Genomic DNA, 23387 nt, shown 5'->3' with positions numbered 1-23387 from the left:
AAAAAGAAAAAGGAAAAAATTATACACTACTCTAGGTAAGGTAGAAAGAGTAGAAATGTTACAACACCAGAATATAAAACATAAAATATTTGTCCATCTTTTACTAAATAATATATTAACCATCTTTTCCAGCCATAGGTATTAAGCTAGTATTTCAAATTACATGATTCAGTTACAAATATAATGTTTAAAAGCAATATGAAAACTACTTTATACTGGTTTGTCTTTTAAGCGAGTTACTGACTAATAATTATAGATAGACGTCATATGTTAAAAAACAAATAAATGAATTTATACTAATATATTATTAAGATAATTTAAAAATAGGAATAAATAAAATTAATACAATCTAAGTGTGTTAATCTATCAGTTCCCAGGCACTACTAAGACAAAATTACACAAAAAATAATAACAAATAACAATCTTGGCGCCCTTGTAAATTAAGCGCCGTATTTCTAATATTACTACTACTACCCACACTTTAAAGAAAAGGATGTGGATGTAATATTGTAGAATCTTCTCTTATTATCTGCATATTAAAAATAGACAACATACACGTATTAGCCAGCATATAATTATATAAATTATATCATACCTAAAACGAATATAAAATGATCGTAGCAATTTATGACGACACAATGAAAATGTGCGTGATTATAGGCTGTCTTATTGCTTCTTCTTCAGAAAATTCAGACGGAATTATAAAAAAAAAAAAACTAAACTAAAATTTATTCTAACAAAACAAAGAGATTTAAAACAAACTATTGCATGTTTCAAAGCAATATGACTGTAAGAGTAATAATCAAACTACAGTTTATTTTTAATACTGCAAGTTGAAAACTCTAAAAGGAATAAACGATAAAACATTTAAATTACGTATTAATATGAGGATTGTAAAGCCTACTAAACACGTTTTTGTGTAATATATTTTCTACTGCAAATCGTCTGATGTGGACGTGTCGTATAAATATACAACCGTACGGTTTTACAATAGATAACATTTGGATGTGGAATAACCCGATATAATACAACAATATTTTCAGAAATTCAATTTGAAAACAATTAGCATCCAAATTTATCAAGACAAAAATTAAAAAAACAAGAAATTGTTGTTGATTGAATGCTCAATTTCAAATTATCTATCCATAAAATATTTTTTTCCAAATCATATTTTTAAATACTACAAAAAAGATAATGTCTATAAAACAACTAAAAATCTAATATATAAATGTGAAAATTTGTTGTGCGTTCTGTTTGTCCATTTGCAACAACATCACGCGAGAACAAACTTTAAATTTTTCGAATACATCTGTGTTATCCAGTGAAGTTTTAAAGACATATATTGAGGCCATAGTCTCCTTGAGGGTGAAGTTATGAATTTCTCCTTGTAAAAGTCTGTGTAATATAGTTACTATAGTTAATACTGTCTTTCGTAATTAGTCTCTTTTTCAGGTATTTGTAAAGTTTGTAATTGTTTTACATCAGTATTACTCTCATAACTAACATAGCCAGGGACCAAGAGGTCCCCTGGCTAGACGTTATTATACGGCTAACGGCTAGTAGTTTTTTTTCAACCTCTGGGATCACCGTTAGGTATTGCTTCAGAAGATGAGATGAATGATTTATAACGAGTGTGAAAATGTCATGCCTGACCGGAGGATTCGAGCTACGGAGGCCGGCAAAATGAAGTAATTATAAAAATAAATCTAAAATAATTATTCCAAGCGAAATATTCCAGAGAAATTTAAATAATATATATATAAAAAAAGTTTAAATAAAAAGAAAACACGTACTTCTTTATATTTCGAGCTTAAGTCGAAATTTATCAAAAAAATGGATACTTTTCTTTATTTAACGCGTTTATTAAGTAATGTAGTTATTTTATTTATTTATTTTATTTCTGGTTCCTAATTTAATGTAAAAAATCTGACGTGGACCACACGTGACTTCCTAGTACGCCTATTACATATACATACTTTTTTTATATGAAAAGTACATAAAATTTTATTTCATTAATAAAATATTAATTGTTTTTGTTATTGTTGAATTATTATTTATAGTATTTTTTTTTTTTTGTTACAGAAGTTAATAATTATTAATAAATCAATATATTTAAATTAAAAAAAAAAGAAGATGAAGTCTGATCTGAACTGTGCCTTCCCAAATATCCAAATATTTCATTAACTAAAATTTTATTTGTTTATAACTCTGGAACCAATAAAAATAAGTACCACTTAACATATATCGTTGAAAAGCTCTCAATGAGGGCTTATTACTGCAGTTAAGGAAAAGTCCAAAATCCAATTTTTTTTGGATTTTGGGCTTTTTTAGAAACTTTTGGTCCAGTCGATTGTAATCAAAAGGGAAGGTGCACACTAGAAGTGAAAACATTCCTAAATCCAAAATTTCAACATCCTAGAGCTAATCGTTTTTAGTTATGCGAGATAAATACATACAAACATATGTACAGAGTACAGACGTACCCCGAAACTAGTCAAAATGGATATTTCCATTGAAATCTGAAAACCGAAATTTTTCGCGATCACACTACTTCCTTTACTTAGTACAAAGAAGTAATATGGATGGTCCAAAAAAATGGTGAACGTATAAGAGAAAAATAATTCGCACGAAACGAAAAGATAAGTAAGCTACGTCTTGAGAAAATTAAAGAAAAGGGAATTCAATTAAACGACGTAAATAAAAGTAAACACACGTAATGAAGGGATCGCTTGCATTCTCAATGCTGCTGGCCTCATCAAAGAACGCGAAGGTATCATTAGGTTGGCTACAAAAAATGTAAGCAAGTGAGTTGAAAAGTGCATCGATTTCAGTAGCGGAATTTTCGAAATTTGTTGTAAATTAATTGAATATAAACCATTACTGAGCAAGAATTGAAGATCTGTGGCACACAAAGATCTACAACTCTTTTATATGTTGTTTTTCAACCAAGTTATGCATGAGAAATCTGAATATGAGAATGCATGGTACTGTATAGCATTGTTGTATATTCAACACTAAGTAACGATAGAAACCAATACATATCAAATAATTTCTACCTACAACCTACCTACGAAGAGCAAAAACGTATTGTTACGAAAAAACAACTTTTAATTTATCTTAAAGAAAATTATTACGGGACTTCCACAATTTTTCCTGTAAATTGAAATATGAATCCTCAAGATCATTGAATCTGGTGAAGAGAACGGCATGAACATACAGAATGATTCAGGAGTTAAGGAAAATAATTTCGGAACTATCTCTAGAGCTTGAAATAAGGAACAAAGTTAATAAAATTATATATCCGAAAACTAACACCGAGTTATGGCTAACGAATAATTTCATACCGATTTCAGATCCCCGGCCAAATAACGTCAAATTGAAATTTTTAAGGCCTTATATAATGGATTATTATGTGTTTTGACAAGAAAAATCTATAAATAACTCTCAGAACTGTATTTCCAGCAATTTCATGTTATCCAACGTAAAACAGAAAAATTCGGTGTCGAAAACCTCGTTTTTTAGGTTTAAGGTACAAAAACTTTGTAAAATAATTAATAAATGCGTAAATGTTATTATCAAAACTAGTACAGCTCACGACCTAGACGTGATAGCGCGGTGATTCGTGTGTTTATGTTTTGAGTTTGTTGAGATCGATTTAAGTAATAATAAGTGTATTTTAGATAATATTATCTGTAAAAAATTAAAGTAAACATGTGAAAAGGTATAAAAATTCAATATGTCAGCCACAGCCCGCGCAAAAGCCAGCCGGAAATACAAATTACGCATATTGTTGGAAAGCAGAGCTTATGGGCTACGCATAGGTAGCCCAGTGCTCAGTGCCGAACGAGCGAGACTGTTTCAAGAGCGTCGCAAAGCTGGCACGGCGCGCTCAGTGAACGACGCCGACAGCGCCAGCACTCTACCGCTGCTGTACCCGAACTAATGGACATAACGACTGAAGATAACACCCATTCATCTGTCGAAGACGTCCCAGTTTTGTTAAAAAAATACGATGGTAGCTCTAACATACGATGGTTGCTTTAACTCTACACATAAGTTGGTCGGTCTGTAGCTCGGAGAAACTTCATCCGCGAACGTTTCACGTTAAACCAACGGCCGTGCGTCCCGACACAGCCCCACCCGATTTTTGTCATATACATTATATCGATTTCCTCAAAATCAAATTCTCTACAAGTTTTGATAATAAAATTTATACCGTTTCTTAATCATTTAAATAAGTTATTGTACTTCAAACCTAAAAAACGTTTATTTTTCATTACCGAATTTTTTTTTGTTTTACGAGGGACGATTCGAAAGAAAGTTACACGCCTTCTATTAAACAAACACATATTTATAAGACAATTTTTTTTTTATTGAACAAAAAATTACATACTTTTATCTAATTTTCGACTTAATCACCAAGTTTTTCTAATTACTTTTCATACCTTGCGGCAAGTTTTTCAATTCCACTCTCATAAAAATTTCGTCCAGTTTCTTTCAACCATTTAAGGACCTCTTCCTTCAGTTCATCATCAGTAGCAAAACGCTCCCCTCCAAGATCTCGCTTGAGATCTTTTAAAGCCTCACAGTAAGATTCGGTATTGATTGTTGTTCCTTGGGGCATAAATTTACTGTAAACAACTCCCTTAGAATCGAAAAAGGCTGTTAGCATAACCTTTCGAACATGTGGGGATGTTTTCACTTTTTTGGCTGTGGCGAAATTTTGTCTCCATTCATGTGATGCTCGTTTAGTCTTAGGAGTGTAATGAAGCACCCATATTCTCATTCCCTGTGATGATTTATTTCAAAAACAATGGACTAGTCCTCCAATAAGGTTGAAGAAAAGAAAGAGCAGACGGAAAACGTTGATGTTTGTGGCTATCGGTCAACAGATGTGGCACCCATCGTGCACACATCTTACGGTAACCAAGCTGATCGTGAATAATCGGAAATACTCTGCCATAGCTGATGTTAAGTTCACTTGCAATTTCTCTAATTTTAATCGGCCGGTTACTCAACATCATTTCATTCACGCGTTTCGCATTACCCGTCGTGTTTGCAGTTGAAGGACGCCCAGCACGTTGTTCGTCACTCACATTTGCTCTTCCTTTTCTGAACATTTGGCATCATTTAGTGATCTTGGGGCGTGACATTGCATTCTCACCGTATACCTCAATAATTTGGCGATGAACATCACAATTGTAATTTTTTGCCCACAAAAATCGGACTACTGAACGCACTTCTATGCGGGAGGAAACCTTTAGAGAACACGCCATATTGACGACACTACACACGTTCTGAATATCGTACAGAATTGCTGCTTGGGAAGCGTGAAAACAACAAAACATGTCTTGCGGTGGCAGTGCTGCCACCGGAAGATATTAATATATGTCCCTGCATTTCAAGAACACGGCAATGGTGTAACTTATTTTTTGATCCACCTCGCATTAGACATTATGAGAACTACGAGAGATACAGTTCTGGGACCAGTTTATTCAATTTTTCAGTTCAAAAAACATAAGAAACCATCAACTTTACCTTTTTATGCAACGCCTAAAAATTTCAGTATGACCTCATTTCACCGGGGGAACTGAAACACGGGCGAAGTTTTTCGCTAGCTGTAACTTGATTAGAAAGCATTTTCGGATATATATTTGTATGTATTGTCTTCCTTATTTCACACTTTAGAATTAGTTACCAAATTATTTGCTCCTCCTGAACCATACTGTTTGATTTATATATATAAATACTTGTACCGAAAGAGTGTTAATATTTATACAGTGTTGATTATTATTTCAACGATGCACAAACTAAACATTAAATAATATTTCTTAACAATCAGTTTTTCACTTTGGAATTATGCCAACATACATTACACTATTCAACAACAGTACGGAGGTTGCTTTTGTCTAGTTCCAGGCTGGCCACTTTTGAAATAATTCCGTTTATATTATATCATCGAATAACGAAAGTACAGTGGTGACACAGTCGTAAAATTAAGATTTAAAGTATTTTAGAAGTAAATCGAATTGGAACACGCCTATTCCCAATTGTTCTGTGAAAAATTTCTCCAGAATAAAATTTCCGCCAATTTGACTTTCTTTCTTTCTTTTTCCTGTTTAGCCTCCGGTAACTACCGTTTAGATAATTCTTCAGAGGATGAATGAGGATGATATGTATGAGTGTAAATGAAGTGTAAGTCTTGTACATTCTCAGTTCGACCGTTCCTGAGATGTGTGATTAATTGAAACCCAACCACCAAAGAACACCGGTATCCACGATCTAGTATTCAAATCCGTGTAAAAATAACTGGCTTTACTAGGACTTGAACGCTGTAACTCTCGACTTCCAAATCAGCTGATTTAGGAAGACGCGTTAACCACTAGACCAACCCGGTGGGTTACGCCAATTTGACTGACTAAATAAAATTAATTACGTTTTCACGGTAATATTTAGAAATTAAAAATGCAATCCAGGAATATATGTAGATTAATCGAACGGACAATTTATTTCATTAATAACGGTTCATTAATAATTATATAAATTAAATTTCCACTTACCAACAAATTCATTTTAGCAAATTAAATCTATACATTTATAATGCTAGTCCTCACTTGGCAATCTTTCATCTCCTTTGAAATACGATACATCAATGAAGTGAAAACAGAAGAAAGAGAAATAAATGTTTCATGAGAAGTAAAAAAAAAATGTTGAAGCTCACAACAGTTAAAGAAGAAAGATCAGATAACGTCTAGATCTGCCATAAAATAAACACAAACAACGATTAACTTAGCAAAGTCTGTTACCTTTATTAAACATAAAAAATTTATAAATAAAATTATCCTCTAAACCAATGAATTTAAATATTGGATAAGTATAGAGATGAAATATGTTGAGCCGTTCTTAAATTTCACCACCTACAATACACAATAGTGACAGAGTATGAACTCTTATCAGTATAAAGAGTTCACCGTCAATTACACAGTATCAACGAAAATCTGTAAAAGCTCTAAACAATACTGGAGAACAGCAACATAATTACCAGATTAATCCAAAGTCTATAAGAATGTTCAATGACTAATTTCTAACAAAACGCAATCAATAAATAATAGGTAAATTGAAAATTGTCTTAAAACCTATTACAAAAATTAAAAACTAAAAAATTAAAAAAGACTATGAACTCTTATCAGTATAAAGAGTTCACCGTCAATTACACAGTATCAACGAAAATCTGTAAAAGCTCTAAACAATACTGGAGAACAGCAACATAATTACCAGATTAATCCAAAGTCTATAAGAATGTTCAATGACTAATTTCTAACAAAACGCAATCAATAAATAATAGGTAAATTGAAAATTGTCTTAAAACCTATTACAAAAATTAAAAACAAATTACTATAAAAAATCAAACGGTGTCAGAAAAATAATTAATGGTAACAAAAAATAACTAGAAGAAAAACAATCATAGTATAACTGTAAGAAGTAGAATTATAATAAATTACTTACGTTATAACATAAAAGAGGATAGTGATTAAAGAAGTTTCTTTTTTTTCTTTTACAAAGTAATTTAAACCTGACAGGCACTGAACGCTGAAAAAACACTGTTAAAACAAAAGCCAGTTGCAGATAGCCTATATAGTGGGGGATGAGTTGCTATAAAAGAGAATGCAAGACAATTTAATTACCTTGTTGCAGAACAAATTCCCATTTTAGCACAGCAAGAGAGAACCTACACTGCATCGAATCAGTTATAAACAGTTTATCTCCCCATTTCATTGTATAATATTGATAGTCACACACGTAGCATCTAAATATACGTAATAGGCTTTTTAACATATGCATTCACAAACGTATTTATATAGTAAATATATACAATAAGGGTGTGCCATTAAAAATAATGATGACTTATGTTCGACCGTTATATATTTTTCAAAAAAAAATTCTAAGATAAAAATAACAACAACGTCGGGAAATATCAGGATTAAATACAAGAAAAATTTTATTTTTAAACATCTTTCTTTTAATTACCAGCGTGGAAAGAGAAAACGTTGCAAATATTTTATAATGTTAATTTTAAAACCTAAAAAACAAAAATGAATGAAATTTAATTCTAAAAGTTCATTAAATCAAATATTATTACTAGTTTCATTACAGTATTATCTAAATATTACGTACGACTTTTCAGGTGTATAGAAATTTTTTCTAATTTTTATCAAGTTTTTTACTGAAGTTTCTAGACATTAAGCGACATACGAGGTCTGTAAGTAAAGTAATGAGACTGTTTCAGAAAAACCTTTCATTTACAATAAACTAATTCAAACTAATTAATTGAGAGTGCAGTGTGTCAAGGTGCATTATCATGATGCAGCATCCAATTATCTTTGATAGCTGGTCTCACGCGGGCAACTTCTTTTCGCAGTCTTTCAAGAATTTCTAGGTAAACATATTGATTTACAGTTTATCCTGTACGCAAAAATTCCTTATGGACATTACTATCGAAAAAAGAAATTAGCATGGTTTGATTTTTGATTTGTCATTTTTATTTTTTGGGACGTGGTGAGTTGAAGTGTGCCACTCCTTGCTCTGGCGTTTTGTTTCTGAGTCGTACTCAAATAACCAAGATTCATCACCAGTAATAAAATATTTTTAGAAAATCAGGATCAGTCTCAATTCGCCCTAGAAGATCGCGGCACACTTCCACCCTGTTGTTTTTCTGTTCAACAGTGAGGTTTTTTTGGGACCAATTTTGCACAAACTTTTTTCATGTCCAATTTCTTTGTCAAAATTTGATGGACTGTGGTACGGTTCAAATTCAATTGTTCTGCAATCATTCTGACAGTTAATCGCCGGTCGTACCGTATCCTGTCTCTGATTCGCTCGACATTGTCGTGACTTTTTAACGTTAACGGTCTTTCAGAGCATGGATCGTCCAGAACTGATTCCCGGCCATCTGAAAATGCTTTAAACCACCAAAACACTTAAGCTCGTGACACAGCGACATCACTCACTATACGCCCTTTTAAATTTGTAAATCGTTTCAGTAGCATTCTCACCGAGTTTAATACAAAATTTGATTGCACAACGTTGCTCATAATTAGTATCACTCATTTTTGTAACGCGTAACTAAAACTCGTTTCACGAAAGTTTCTTTACGTCTCACGTGGCAACAATAGACAAGAAATATTACCATATTTTACCATATGTTTACTAGAAACTAGACAGTGTTGCCAATTTGGCTGCCAAAACACAAGTCTCATTTTATTTACAGATCTCATATGTGTAATAATTTTTCAAAAGCTTTTACATTTGAAAATGGCGGCCAACAAAGCTGTTGGTTAGCGTTGACTGTTCTCCCTCATTCGCTATATTAATTGGTGTTTACTCTTTGCATTAATTATTCTGTAAAAATTAATGTAGATATTTATTTAACGTAAAAAATACATTAATAATTTTTGAAAAAATAAAAAAATAACCGAGATATACTGGAAATACCTCACTGAAAATCATTAACCAGTAATATCCAGAATGCCTGTAATAGAAAAAGCGCTTACGTTATTTCTGACAGAGTAAGATTATTTTTGGCACTAGGTAACTTGCCACAATCTTTTACGATCGACAATTTCGTTTTATACTTTATTTTAATTTTATTAAATAAAACTTCGAAGCAAAGTTAAATTCAGTAAAAAATAAGCAAAGCCTGTTCACTTCACTACTAATTATGTATTTACCAGGTTTCAATTTAAAAAACGTCTACATTTAAACGATCGTAAAAATTGAAATTAAAGCAGGATATTTATCACAAATCAAGGAATCTTACTTCTGTAAGGACAATCATAGTTATGTAATATACTTTTAAATTCGATAAAAATATTGAATTTATCTATAATTATAGGCTATATTATAATTTTACAATTATTTAAAATTTAATTTCTTAATTAATTATTTCAAATCACTACAGATTACGAAATATAAATAACAATTTTATAATCAACAGAAAAAGATCAATACAAAGAAATCACTACGTCAAACGGTTGTAAAAATAAATGCTAAAAAATCTAAAAAAAATTTTAAACCAGATGGTCAGTTGGTCAAACATGACAAACTCCAAATTAAAATATGGTGATTAATCTCCTGTGTTTTTTTTTTTAATTTAAAAAAAATGTTTAAATATATCTCATCAGTAAACAATGAGAAATTATTATACATTAAAAATACCAAACATTTACATAAATAAAAGAAAAACTGGGAAAGATGATAATATTAATTAAAATTTAAGAACCAAATATATTTATTATCTACTAATAATAAACTATTTTAATTGTTGTTTATTTAGTTAATAATTATCCTTTTACCACTCTGCAATTTTCTCTTTGTTTTATTATCTTTAAAATTTTATTTTATTTTTTTTTATTTTCTTTAACTTATTTTTTAATTAAAAATTGCAGAGATAAAATGAAGTCTTTAGTTTTACATACAAATATCAAAATTCCTCAGTATATACTGATGATAAATGTATAATATTAGTTATACACTAATTTTTTTCTAACGGATTTTTTAGCCTCTCTTATTTACGAATTTATTAAAGAAATATTGTTATATTTTTATTTATGAGAATGAACAACAGTTGGCTTTTAATATTACAATACGTTAAAAAAAAAACATTACTTTTAATGTACTGAAAAAAAAGAAGATCTCTACACTAACTACACTAGTTGTAATAAAAGAAAAATAATAAAGATCTGACAACAAAGTTGTAATATTTTCCTGGCACTGGTTATTTATTCTTTTATACTGGAAAAATAATTACACTTGAAAAAAGTTACCTAAGATTTCTTTTTTGGGATGGGGGTAATTAATGATGACATTTTACTGTAGAATTATCATCATATCTTTAAATAAACCGGCTCCGTGGCGCGAGTGGTAGGTAGCGTCTCGGCTTTTCATCGGGAGGTCCCTGGTTCGAATCCCGGTCAGGTATGGCATTTTTCATACGCACAAGCTTTCATGATTATGCGAAGATTCTTCTCCCCCCACCTCCAAAACACTTTGATGAATTTTTTTCTATGTTATTCGTTAAATGGACGAAACTAAAAAAAAGTTACCTAAGATTTATTTTTTGGGTGGGGGGGGATGAATTATGATGAAATAATATTAATAAAACTTTATTATTTACACTTGAAATACTATTAAATATACCCATAAAAGTTTTGAAAATCAAAAAATCGTTTTTAACTATGATTGCCTCCCCCCTTAATATTGTCCTCAAAGTCATTTTTGGGACCGCTTGCACTACTATTACGCCTAAGAAAACAAAAAAACTCGCTTAAAAAAATATACAATAAATAAAAAGATAGCTTATTCGTTTTCGGAAAAAGGGGAATTTCGGGCAAATATTTTTTAACAATGGTAAGATAAGCTTACACGTATAAACTGAGCTTAATATAAAAAGGGGTTGGTTATATTTGCAAAATTTTGAAAAAAAATTGACTCCCAAAACCCCCACCCCCTGGAGATACTGACTTCAAAATTTTTACCAGTCTGACCCTTGTAGGAAGAGACACCCACCGTGTGACGATCCCGGATGCCACACCAACCCCTTCGTTCCTAGCCTTGATGGGTTTTACCGAAAGTCGTCTTTTAGACCCTCTAAACTTGATAACAACACAGTAATCAGTTTGGCCTCTGTCAGGATGCCACCAGTGCAAATGCCTCAGCAGATATTTCCATTAGTGTATTTACACAAACAAATATCACCTTCGTATAGTCTCTTCCACGCTTTTTCGATTTTTGGAAAAGGGGGAATTTTGGGGCAAATATTTCTTAGGAATAGTAAGATAAGCCCTCACCCATACACTTAGTTTAATATAAAGTGGTTTTTTTTTTTGTGGGCGAAAAACCCTTTAACGTTATCATCGCCTGGAATAAAATTTTATAAAAGAAAACAAATAGTAAAAAAAAACTGTCTTAAAAACTAAAAAATTAAATAAAAACTTACAACTAATACTGCAGCTGAAAAATTTATTTTTAAAAACACTTAAAATTAAATCACAGGCGTAAAATAAATTATTAAAAATAAGCTTAAAACTAAAAACATAAATTTTAACTAAAATAAAGAGTTTAAAAATCCAAGAGGGGTGTAAAGAGTCCCTATTCGGATAAGGGAAAAACTAAAAATTAAGATAAAAAACTAATACTAGTTAAAAACTAAAATATTAAAAAGTTGAAACTTAACAAATAATAACATAAAATATCTCTAAAAAACTTAAAACTAATATCACTAAAAAAGGATAAAACTACTATCATGGATAAAAAATTTAAAAATAAATAAAAACAACTATATATATATATATATATATATATCAAATAAAAATGAAATTAATATAACGAACTCCGAGAGGAGTGTAAAAGGCTCTTTCTCGGATAACAGAAGAAAATATAAATTTAAAATCAAACACATAACAGTAAAAAAAAAAAACATAAAAGGTATTGTAAAATATTAATATTTCTAAGATATAAAAAGACCCGGTCCAAAATTTCTTTATTATAATATAAAGTGGTATCAATAGTTATCGGGAAAAACATTAAAAAAAAAACGGGATTTGGAGAATTATTCCAAACGAAGAGATTTACAAAACTATCATCCCGATAACTAATAAATTTAGAAAGAAGAGAATTTCCTTTCTAGGACATATTTTCAGAATGGAAGAGACCAGACTTATCAAACTTTTCTGGAACAAGAAAAGCAGATCGAACTGGTTATACGAAGTATAACCCGTGAAAACCTAAAAACGAAAACTATTAGAAATTAAAAAATAAAGAAACAAGATTATTATCAAAACCCAAGAAAACAATAAGCCGGGTGTACTCTGAACAATAAAGGGCAAGAAGATCTGAAACCCTTAGAAATTACTGACTAAGTGATCCATTATGGTCTTAAAAGTAATAAAAAAAAAAAGTGGTATCATGTTTGCAAAATTTTGAGAAAACTGACTTCCAAAAACCCCCCATCCCGTGGAGATATTAACCAACAAATTGCTTCGTAAACACAAGTCTTTGTACAAAATATCATCAGAATCGGTTAATCCAATCAAAAGTTATTAAGCTTCAAACATGCCAACGCAAGTACGTATGAACGTTACCCCCGTTTTTTTTTTCTTCCATTATTTGTTTTGTTTTTTGAGGTCCCTAAGTCATGAAACCTTTAAAAAAAAAACCATATTCAATATTTTGAATATGTATTCAAAAAAATAATACCATACTTTTCTTCTTGCAGCATAGCTCTAGAGTTAAGATGTCAGTAAACAAAAGATTTAGATAAATGAGTAACATTTGGATTGTATTTGTTGTCGCTATAGTTGGATAATTATAGCAACAACAAATACAAATGCTTCAGAAGAAAAAGCACAAACAAGTAAGATTTCATTTTGAATTCCCTTTAAAAATTTAATGAACAGTAAATTTTTTTATAAATCAGGAAACTACGTTTTTAAACAAGAAATTTTTTGAAAGGTCATCTAATAATCAACACAATCTAATCAATACATTTATCACAGACGGTATTCTGTAATCAAAAGAATTACTTTTTTTTAATTAAAACAAATTCTTAACAATTCATCAATCATTTTTTTTTTTTAATTTATTTTTAATATACCATAAAGGAATTGATATTATTTAAAGAATTCAAACAAGGATAAACGCTAAATTAAATATTTATTATAAAGCAAAATCCATGTATATTCTATTACAATATACGCAGTAAACGATTTTAAAATTAATCAATTAAGGTAAAAACTTTGTATATCTTAATAAATAAAAAATACGATTTCAATTTTTACGTCAAATCGGTTTGTTTTTAAATTTGACAATTCACTCTAAGAAAACGTTTTCTTTTTACTACAGCTATTAATTGTATTAGGATGATATACATAAAGAAACGTCATTATATTTAATGTAAAAATAATAGGAAATTCTAATATATTTTTTTTCCTTAGAATGCGTTTTTTAAAGCATAAAATTTTAAGTACTAGCACAATATTTTCTTATAAACAGTACATTTACTGCGTAAATTTATCCAAAGTAATTCTGAATATGAAAACACAGTTAAATATGATTTAAGTAGGAAAATGATTTCATAAAATTAAAGTTCGATTAAGAATAAAATAAACTAAAAATTGATTATTTATACAACTTATTTGTTTAACCATAAATATAGTTATGAAAAAAACAAAGAATAATAATTTAAAAAAAAAGAAATAACACCAAAAGTAATAACATGTTACAGAAAGAAAATGAAAAAGTTATATGTATATAAGTTAGAATATTTTGTTTTACCAATATTTGAGTTTTGGTGATTAATAATATAAAATGGCAAAAGGTATATAAAATTTAATAAACAGGAAATGTAAATTTAAAAATAATTTTAAAACTCAACAAACGAGGAAAAAATGGTGACCACTAAAATGCGGGCATCGTGAACAGTAAAGTCCAAACACGAATGCACCATATAATTGTTATGCATGCAAGATAAACGAAGTTGAAAAAAGGGTGTTAAACAAACAAACGGAATGGAAATGTATATTTCTTACAATTTCAGATAAATAACAAGTAACAGCCTACAACAAAAATTGTCAAAAACGTAGTAAAATGAAAATTAAAAGGAATATATCAGGATTTTTTCCAAAATATTAGATGGTATTTGCTTTGATCTGTTCACTGTAATTCAGAAATTAGGATATTTCTGTAAGTTAAGTTTAAGATTGTAAATTAAATTTAAGAACTTACCGATTTAAAGAAGCGTATAATGAATAATATTAAAACAGATAGTTAAAGAAAAATAACATTCGAATCGAAATCTACGAGTAAAAAACAATCATACATTAACAAAAAAAACAAAGTATTAATTTTTCCCAAAAAATTAAAAAAACCCATATAGATTAGAAATTATTTAAATCACCCGTTGTTAAATAAAAGAAGAAACTTGAAAGGAAATGCAAGATAGGAAAAGAAAATCAAAAATTGAAATAAGTAAAGAGGTAACAGCTATGAAAAATATCTTGGGATAAAAGGACATCGAAGGACCGAAGAAAAAAACAAACTATGCAAATCTTAACTTGGGGAGCAAGTTAAGTAACCAGAAAAATAAATAAATGATGACACACACACACATATATATATATTTATTTATTTGTTTTGAGTATACTCTTTTTCTATTCAATCTTACTCATGTGCACGCACCAAAAGGTATAAAAAAATTACCAAAACTAGAAATATTAATATAACCAGAAAAAATGATCATTATAAATTTTTATTAATATTTCAAGGGCAGAAAAAATTAAGAAATTAACTACACTAATAATTATCTATCTATTTTTAAGTAATGATTCTTTTGTACAGTGTCTAAATTATAACATTAACTAATAGTGGTAAACGAGTACTTCATAATGTAATATGTTAATTATTAAACTGTTAAATAGGTTTTGCAATAACATATTGCCCGAAGTTAACACGAACATTGCAGGTAACTAGTTTACAGGTTAAGAAGTTTAGGTTATAATAAAAAAAATATACAAAAAAGGATACATGCCCCTGTTAATACGAGTACATAAACTACACCAATAATTAGAAGATATTTACAACGTTGTAACGAACGATATGAACATAATTAAATGTACTAAACAAGCAATAAATGTGTAACATAACAAGAAGTTATCTTCTCTTGTTGGGTAAGGTTATGTTTAGATTAGGTATGGTTATAAAGTGGTTTGAGGTTGTAAAGGACGTTATGTCCTGAGCTGCTAAAATATTGACACAAATTGCTTTTACATTACACTCCGTAATTATCTACAATTGAGTTAGAAACATCAATGAAATCATCGGTTAGAAAGCAATTACAATTTATAATTCATTAAAATTAACTAAGTTTGATTAAAAATTACTTTATTTCAATAGTTAAAAACGAATTAAAAAAATCATGAATATTTTCATTTTAATTCTTTAAATAGAATGAATGTTTAACAATTACTAAAAAAAAAATATTATATTTTATTATATAATTTTCAAAAAACTTCGGTAGCCATGTCAGGTAATAAGAATCCCGTATCAGAAATAATATAGCTTTCTTCTTCTTTTTGTTTCATAACAAAACATTTTATTCACAATTTTAATAAATATTTCGATGTAATTAACTAAATATTGACTTCTAACGTATAGTTTCTCCGTTTTTTTCATACACTTTTAATATCGTGTATCAAGAATTATCACCAATTAATTGTAAACGTCCTGAATTCGGCCCTATACATGAGGATTCTGTCAGAGATCTTGAATGAACCAAAACAAATTCTGCATAATGATTACAATATTAATACTTTTAATATTTGAATCGGGCACCGGGCTGGGTCCTGCAGCGGTCCTGATAAACGAGGTCATCGTTTCAACTGTGGGGTTGCGAGACATCTTCGAGCGGATTGTCCGACAGAAACCAAGTGTTCCCTGCGTAATTTTCTGGGTCACTCTTTGGGGGGACGTGGCTGCATGACCAGCTTTGGCAAATGAGAACCGTCGCCTGTACCTTGGAGAAGACCTGCGTTGGGACAACCCAGTCCAGGAGGTGGACCGCTTAGGTATCCCATTACCGATGATTGGGCGGAGACTCCCCTGGGATTTTCTTGGAACTTCGTATTGGGGGTTAAATTAAGACCGTAGTCCCGGTGGGAGATCCCTTTGGGGTACCTCGCTTGAGGCGTGGCGTAAAAACCGAGTCCCGGTGGAGGGATCTCCTCATTAGAGGCATGAAGCATAACTTAAAGACCGAGTCCCGGCTACCTGGGGGAGAAATATAGTTCTCGATGAGGTAGCTTGAGGCACCCCATGGAGCAGTGTTTATGCTTAGTTGCGTGTCCGGGTCCAGGGGGGGATAAAGATGAACGAACTCAAAAAAAAAAATTAAAACTTTAAAAAAATAGTTGTTTCTAAATACAATTATTTTGATCTGTCCGTTTCACTTTCACTAAATACTTTGTACTCAGTCAATGAACTGCTAGTTTCTAATAACAAATAAATAATATTTATTTTGCTGAAATATATATATTTTTACACTATCTATTATTTCCAATTCTCCTGTAGCTACTTGATAACTGCTTAACAGTCTATATACGATTTATTTTTCGGTTTTATTTGTTAATGTCTATTAAGTGTTTTCTATTTATGAGTTTTCTTCAATAACCGTTCAAAAGCATTACATTTTCTTTATAATTAGCTTATACATAACATTTTTTTTTAATATTTCAGGAGGCTGGAACCCTGTTAAAGAAAAGATTTATGTGACATTTAGTAATAAAAGAATTAAAATTAAAAAAAAATAATACGTTTCATTTTCATAAAATTTGTAAAACAATTTTTTTCGTAATTTTTCAATTAAAGAAAATTTATCAGATTATTACAACTATTTCTATTTACAGTAATAGTAACAGCAGTATTACTATACTGCTTGCTATTATAATAATCATGACAGTAAATCAGTAAAAACAATAAATACAATTTTTAATTTAAATACCACTTCGCTGATCTCCGTGGCAGAGAAGTAGCGTCTCAGCCTTTAACACGAGGGTCCCGGGTTCGAATTCCGGACAGGCATGGCATTTTTTATACGCTACAAAATCCCCCTTCCATACCCCATCCACAAGCTTCAAGTTTATGTGGCAATATCATTCATTATCTAAGTCTACGTGGCGGAGTGTAATGTTTTGACTCTCATCCGAGGATCCCAGGTTCGAAACCCGATCAGGCACGCGTATTTTTTCATAAGCTACAAAATTCCATTTCCATTTTCCTTGAACAGGGTTCTTCAAAAGCGCTTTTTGTGGTGAGTTAATTCATCAATAAAAAATGTGATTTCTAACTGTGATATTCTATTAACGAATAATTTATACGTGTTTTTTAAAATACTAAACGATATTTTGAACATTTTTCAAATTGCCTTCAAAACCAATTTTATTTACAATTGAAAAAATCTGATAAATATCATAAATATTCAACAATCAATAGTCTCTGAAACTCTTGTTTTTAAGTTTAAAACAAATTTGATTTTCTTACTTTTTTCTCTCAAACCAGTAATAATAATTTATAAGTAGTCAGTAATAGTAATTAATATATATATATATATATAAATTTCCACTTTATTAGATTAGTATTTATTTAAAATTTTATTTTTAAGTAATATTAATTTTTTTATAAATATTTTAGTAAATATAAACGTAACGGATTTAAAAAAGAGAAGGGTGCTAAGGAAAAAATCTTAAATTCAAAGGGATCCAGAAGAAGAAAAAAGAATGCGCTAACATAAAGTGGTCGGAAGAAAAGAGGAAGCGGCACAGTGAAAGAATCAAGGCGAATTGGAGAGCTAAAAAACTAGCCAGACGTTAACTACTGTGGTCCTACAGTGACCAGATCGGAAAAAAATTAAATGATATATAGATACATGTACATACGAGTGTAAAATATTTTATAACCATTCCATATACACAATATTAGTTGTGAAATAACATCCAACCTTAATTGAAGAATAAAGTATATATAATCATTGCTAGAGCTCTAACGAATACTTAAAGAACAAACATGCATGTCTGTCTGCTTTATCATAAGACTACGCTCCTGATCCTAATTATGATTAACGTGAACGTAATACATAAGTTTCATAAATCTTCTTGAAAAAAGTTACCGAGCTAAATATTTACGTTTCATCAGAAAAATACATCTCATATTTTTGTCAATCCTTGCAAAGCCAGGTTTAATAATAAAATTGTAATAATACTTAATTTAAAGTAACCTACAAAATCTGTAACGCACTGCTACTTTAAATATAAATGTGAGAGAGTAAAAAAAAACTACGAATGAACATAAAACCCTCATCAGAAGTGGATTTGTGTGTAGGTATAATACGAATAAGTTTTTTATTTGTAGTGGTTAGATATGATAAATGAGACAATTATGAGTTTTTTTTTACACATTAAATCATGTTAAAAAGACCACTTATAAGTATAATATTTCATAGATAAATGTAACTGATAAACGGTAGCATATATAGAAACTTTAACATCAAAAAACAACAATTTAAAAAGTTGACTTCATTTAAAAAAATAATAAATAAAATAAAAATACTTCATGAGAAACAAGAATAAAAAATGTTTCTAAAACAATTTTTTGATAATGGCAAATATGATTAACAACAGATTAATCATATATAAATTTATTAAACTAACGAATTTTCATCGACCACCTTAAAAATCGATTTAAAAACATAGCCAATATTAATGTTATAAATAATCAGTAAAGGATGTATCGGGGAAAAACTTTTCTAACGGTGTGTTCCTTTTCAAATATTGTTTCTGGTTAACCTAACCACAGGCTAACCATCCAATTACAGTTAATAATTAAATACGATTTTTGATGCATATGAAAAATGTCAAAAGCTTGACCGGGAATTAAAATTTGTCAATTAATGTTTTAATATTAAAAAAAAATACTCTAAAAATGTGCATAATACAACTTGTTTAAATAGATCTACAGCTAAACATAATTACTATCAAAACGGTAATAAAATGACAAAATTCATGTATTAAGAAAATCACACTCCTTTTTCAAGAAATGTTATTTAGATGAGACACTTAAAGCGAAATCAGGTTTTATAAAAAAATTTAACAATAAAAACGTGGCGGCTCAGTGATAAAAAATTAAAATGTACAATTAGTGAAAGTAAATTCTCAACCACATATTTCAAATAAATATAGCTAAAAAAAAATTAGAATAGGATGATTGATTTAATTGAGTGAATTAATTCACTTGAACAGCAAAAAAAAAAACAAAAATCAGTTGTAGCTGATCTAAACAGTAATTTTTTATCAATAAAAAATAGACACTATGTTAACCTTTTCAATAAATAACAAGTGTACAAACCATCATTTATTTGTATAAAACAATAAAGGTCATGCCCCAATTCTTCGTTAATACGATTACCACCAACGTGCAGGTTTTCATTCTTAAATAGAATTTAATTCCAACCAAACATTTTATAAAACAAAAAGTAGCAACACACAACGTAAATTAAATAAATATTTGTTAGTTCAAATTTATTATCTAGTAATTATGCGTAAAAAAAAGTAATTTCTGAGCTACTTACCGTACAAACTTATTTAAACTGAGAATCCAAGTTTCCAAAATTAACGAATTCTTTTAATACAATACTTTTAAATCTAATAACACTTATTCACACTATACTCGCACATTCACAGTACACGATAATTTAAAACACTACAACGTAAATACAGAATGAAATATCAACGCGTAGATATACAGTGTTTATGAAAGGGATAAATAATAGCAATTTAAAACGATTAAATTGTAAAATGGCTCATACGATTTAGTGTTTAATACACTGAACGTAATAAAAAATAAGACTGTAAACAAGCCAACAAGAAAAGATAATAATATAATTTAATCGATAAAAAAATCACGTTAAAAGAATGAAAACAAACACCACAAGTAAACTGCTTGAACGCTTGTGAAATCTAGTTGTCCAAACTATACAAACGATCGACGGAGACTGGAAAGGCAATCATGCATCTTATTGTACCGCGGAATGACTGGCGAGTGGAAGACACATAACACATGCACACACATACAATACCTGGTTGGGCAGCTAACAGTAATGTGGAGGGGGTACAAACATTAGTGTAGTACTCGACTTCCCGGCTGACTTATTTTGTCTGCCCTTTCCGCACCATGCGGTGCCATTCCGTCTAGTCAATATGTATTTTTCATAATATTTACACTGACGCAACGTATTAAATTAAGTATTATTTTCTTAATTCCTTTTTCATAATAAATAACATTTGTACCACAATAAAAAAAAATTATCTTATCAAAAAATATATAAATAATAATTATCATTATTATTATTAAAATTAAATAATTAATAAAAATCTCCTTTACCGTAAATCTTTTTTAATTCTGCCTTAACTTTTAACAATGTTGCATACGCATGATATAAAATTGGAAAACATTTGCAGAAGTCTAATGGAATAGAAAAATTAATGTAAGGATTAAAGGAATATTGTTTTGAAACTAGATTTTTCATTTTTTCCTGTGTAATATTTCAGAACTCTCCAGACAATGTAGCTTTTATGATCCAGGCCTCGAGGAAGTTGCAAGTAATAAATACACAGCTTTAATCCATGGATCACCACACAAGACTGTGTTAATTAGAACCAAACATCAAATGAGAGATAGTAAAGTTAAATTTCCGACACTTCTTTTAAAGTTTTAGTTCGTATAGTTTTTAGAATAAATTTTCGAAATGTTCAAATATTTAATAACTTTTTTTTAATGAAACCAACTTAAAAACTGCAAAAAACTAGAAAATTTCTTAGTTCTTTTTTAACTTTTGACTTTTGTAAGATGAATAAAATTAAAGGTTAATACTCTTTTTTTAGTTTAGCACCGATTTTAAAAGACTTATTGGAGAAAACTTTTTTTATTTTTGGTGCGATATTTAAGTTTTTCTTTATTCCTTTATTTAAAATTTCTGGCTTTCGTTCTGAATTATAGATGGGCTAAAAATATGCTACCCAGGGGACAAAGAGTTTATCTTAGATCATGAACTAACGTCTCTGGAATCATCATATTGACTGTCATTATCATGCCTTAATAAATTTTTTAGAAAAATTAAGTTTAGAGAAGGTACCGCTACAAATAATAAATAATGAGACCACTACAAAGCGTGAGCCAAAGGCTCTTTGGTGCGGAAATACACAGTATATATGTTGTATATACTCTCGCACAAAAGAGCCTTGGTGGAATAACATTATTATAAGTACCTATTATGCTAAATTTTCTAACATTTTCTAAAATTTGTCTTGAAAATATTTTGAGTAGCATAAGTACCAATCTAAGTACCTTCAAGCTAAACATTTACACACAAAAGAAAACTAAAAAGCTACAAATCATCTAGATATTGTAATTATTCGTTTCAAACGATCCAAACATTGGAGAGACAACGCGTGGATTTTGCAGCACGACAACGCACCGGCGAACACAGCTTTACGTATCCAGCAGTTCTTGGCAAAACACAACACCGTTGTAATGCCGCAACCACTCCTAATCTTCAGATGTGGCTCACTTTGTCCTTTTCTTATTTTCCAAATTTATAAACAGTCAAAGGACAACGTTTTTCAACAGTGGATTAGATAAAGGCGAAATCGTAAGCCGAGTTCAAGGTTACACCAAAAGAGGTATTACACTAATGATTTTCAAATTAGAAGTTACGTTGGTTTAAGTGTATAATATCACAGATATTTAAGTTTAAGTGTAGAATAGCCCCTGCTATTCTGAAGGGGATGCGATAAACACTGAAAATTGAATAAAATACTTTGGGAGAAAAAGTTGAAAATTTTCGTCTTTTTTCGTCGTGTTTTATAAGCAAGATAGAAATGCGTGGCCACTATCAATTTGAGATTATTTATAAGAAAATCTGCGACAAACTTTACGGGTTTTATGTTTTGACACAAAAATTTCAAATTTTCTTGGTCAGGGAATCGATTAAATAGAATCCATTCTCTATCTTCAATAGTAAAGGGATTAGGTAGTTTTCCGAAGAAAAAAAATTGCAATAATTTCTAAAAAATATCCTCAATAAAAGGTGTCAATCAAACCAAAAATATTTAAATCCCCCCCCCCACGATAGAACTTAAAAATATTTTTATAGAAAACTTAACAATTGTAGCCTTTATACAAATAAGATAAGACACAGGACGGATTGAGAACCTCCTATATATTTTTGAAGTTCAGAAAAAATTCAGAAATCTTTAAATCTTTTTCTCTCAGAATGTTGATTGCCAATAGATTTTCTGTACTCTATTTTGATTGCGTAAGGGAATCCTTGTATCTTGTAATCCACCCAATTTCCAAGATAATTCCCTACAGGTTAATAGGATATTGCAAGAGCCCATAAATAAGTTCCCCTCTTCTGAAGCTTAGAGACTCTGGACGTCCTGGTAAGTATGTAGTAAGTACCTGACAGTGTAATGATGTTGGCTGCGCGCGCGCGTGTGTGTGAGTGATTGTATGTGTATCACAATTTGTTTGACTGTTGAGTGCATTTGGTGTTTGCCTGTGAGGGCCGACTGTGTGTGTGGGCATAACTGTGCTTTGCTGTCTTAAGTGTTGCTTGTGGTTTGTATCTTTGTGTTGAATGTGTGATTGTATTGGTGTTCCTTGATTGCAGTGTCCGATTGTGTGAGCTGGCATTTCCCCCTTTCCTGAAGTAATGTTGCATAAGCGATTTCCAGAAGGGGTGGATAGCCTGGGATGAGGGTTTAGTCGGTAGTGCGCAGGAA

General features: G+C 30.1%; 1 protein-coding gene across 1 annotated transcript in view; it reads right to left on the bottom strand.

Annotated features, from left to right (window-relative positions):
* Window positions 1-20329, bottom strand: part of LOC142325706 (uncharacterized) — a 183815-nt gene extending 163486 nt beyond the window's left edge. The window contains exon 1 of the mRNA XM_075367736.1: window positions 20174-20329. The gene's annotated coding sequence lies outside the window, so the exon portion shown is untranslated. The remainder of the gene's footprint in view (window positions 1-20173) is intronic.
* Between the last annotated feature and the right edge of the window lie 3058 nt (window positions 20330-23387).

The sequence above is a fragment of the Lycorma delicatula genome, chromosome 5 (genome assembly GCF_047948215.1).
Source record: "Lycorma delicatula isolate Av1 chromosome 5, ASM4794821v1, whole genome shotgun sequence".
NCBI lineage: Eukaryota > Metazoa > Arthropoda > Insecta > Hemiptera > Fulgoridae > Lycorma > Lycorma delicatula.
Note: the sequence above shows the minus strand (reverse complement) of the source record. Positions and strands in the feature narration are given on the sequence as shown.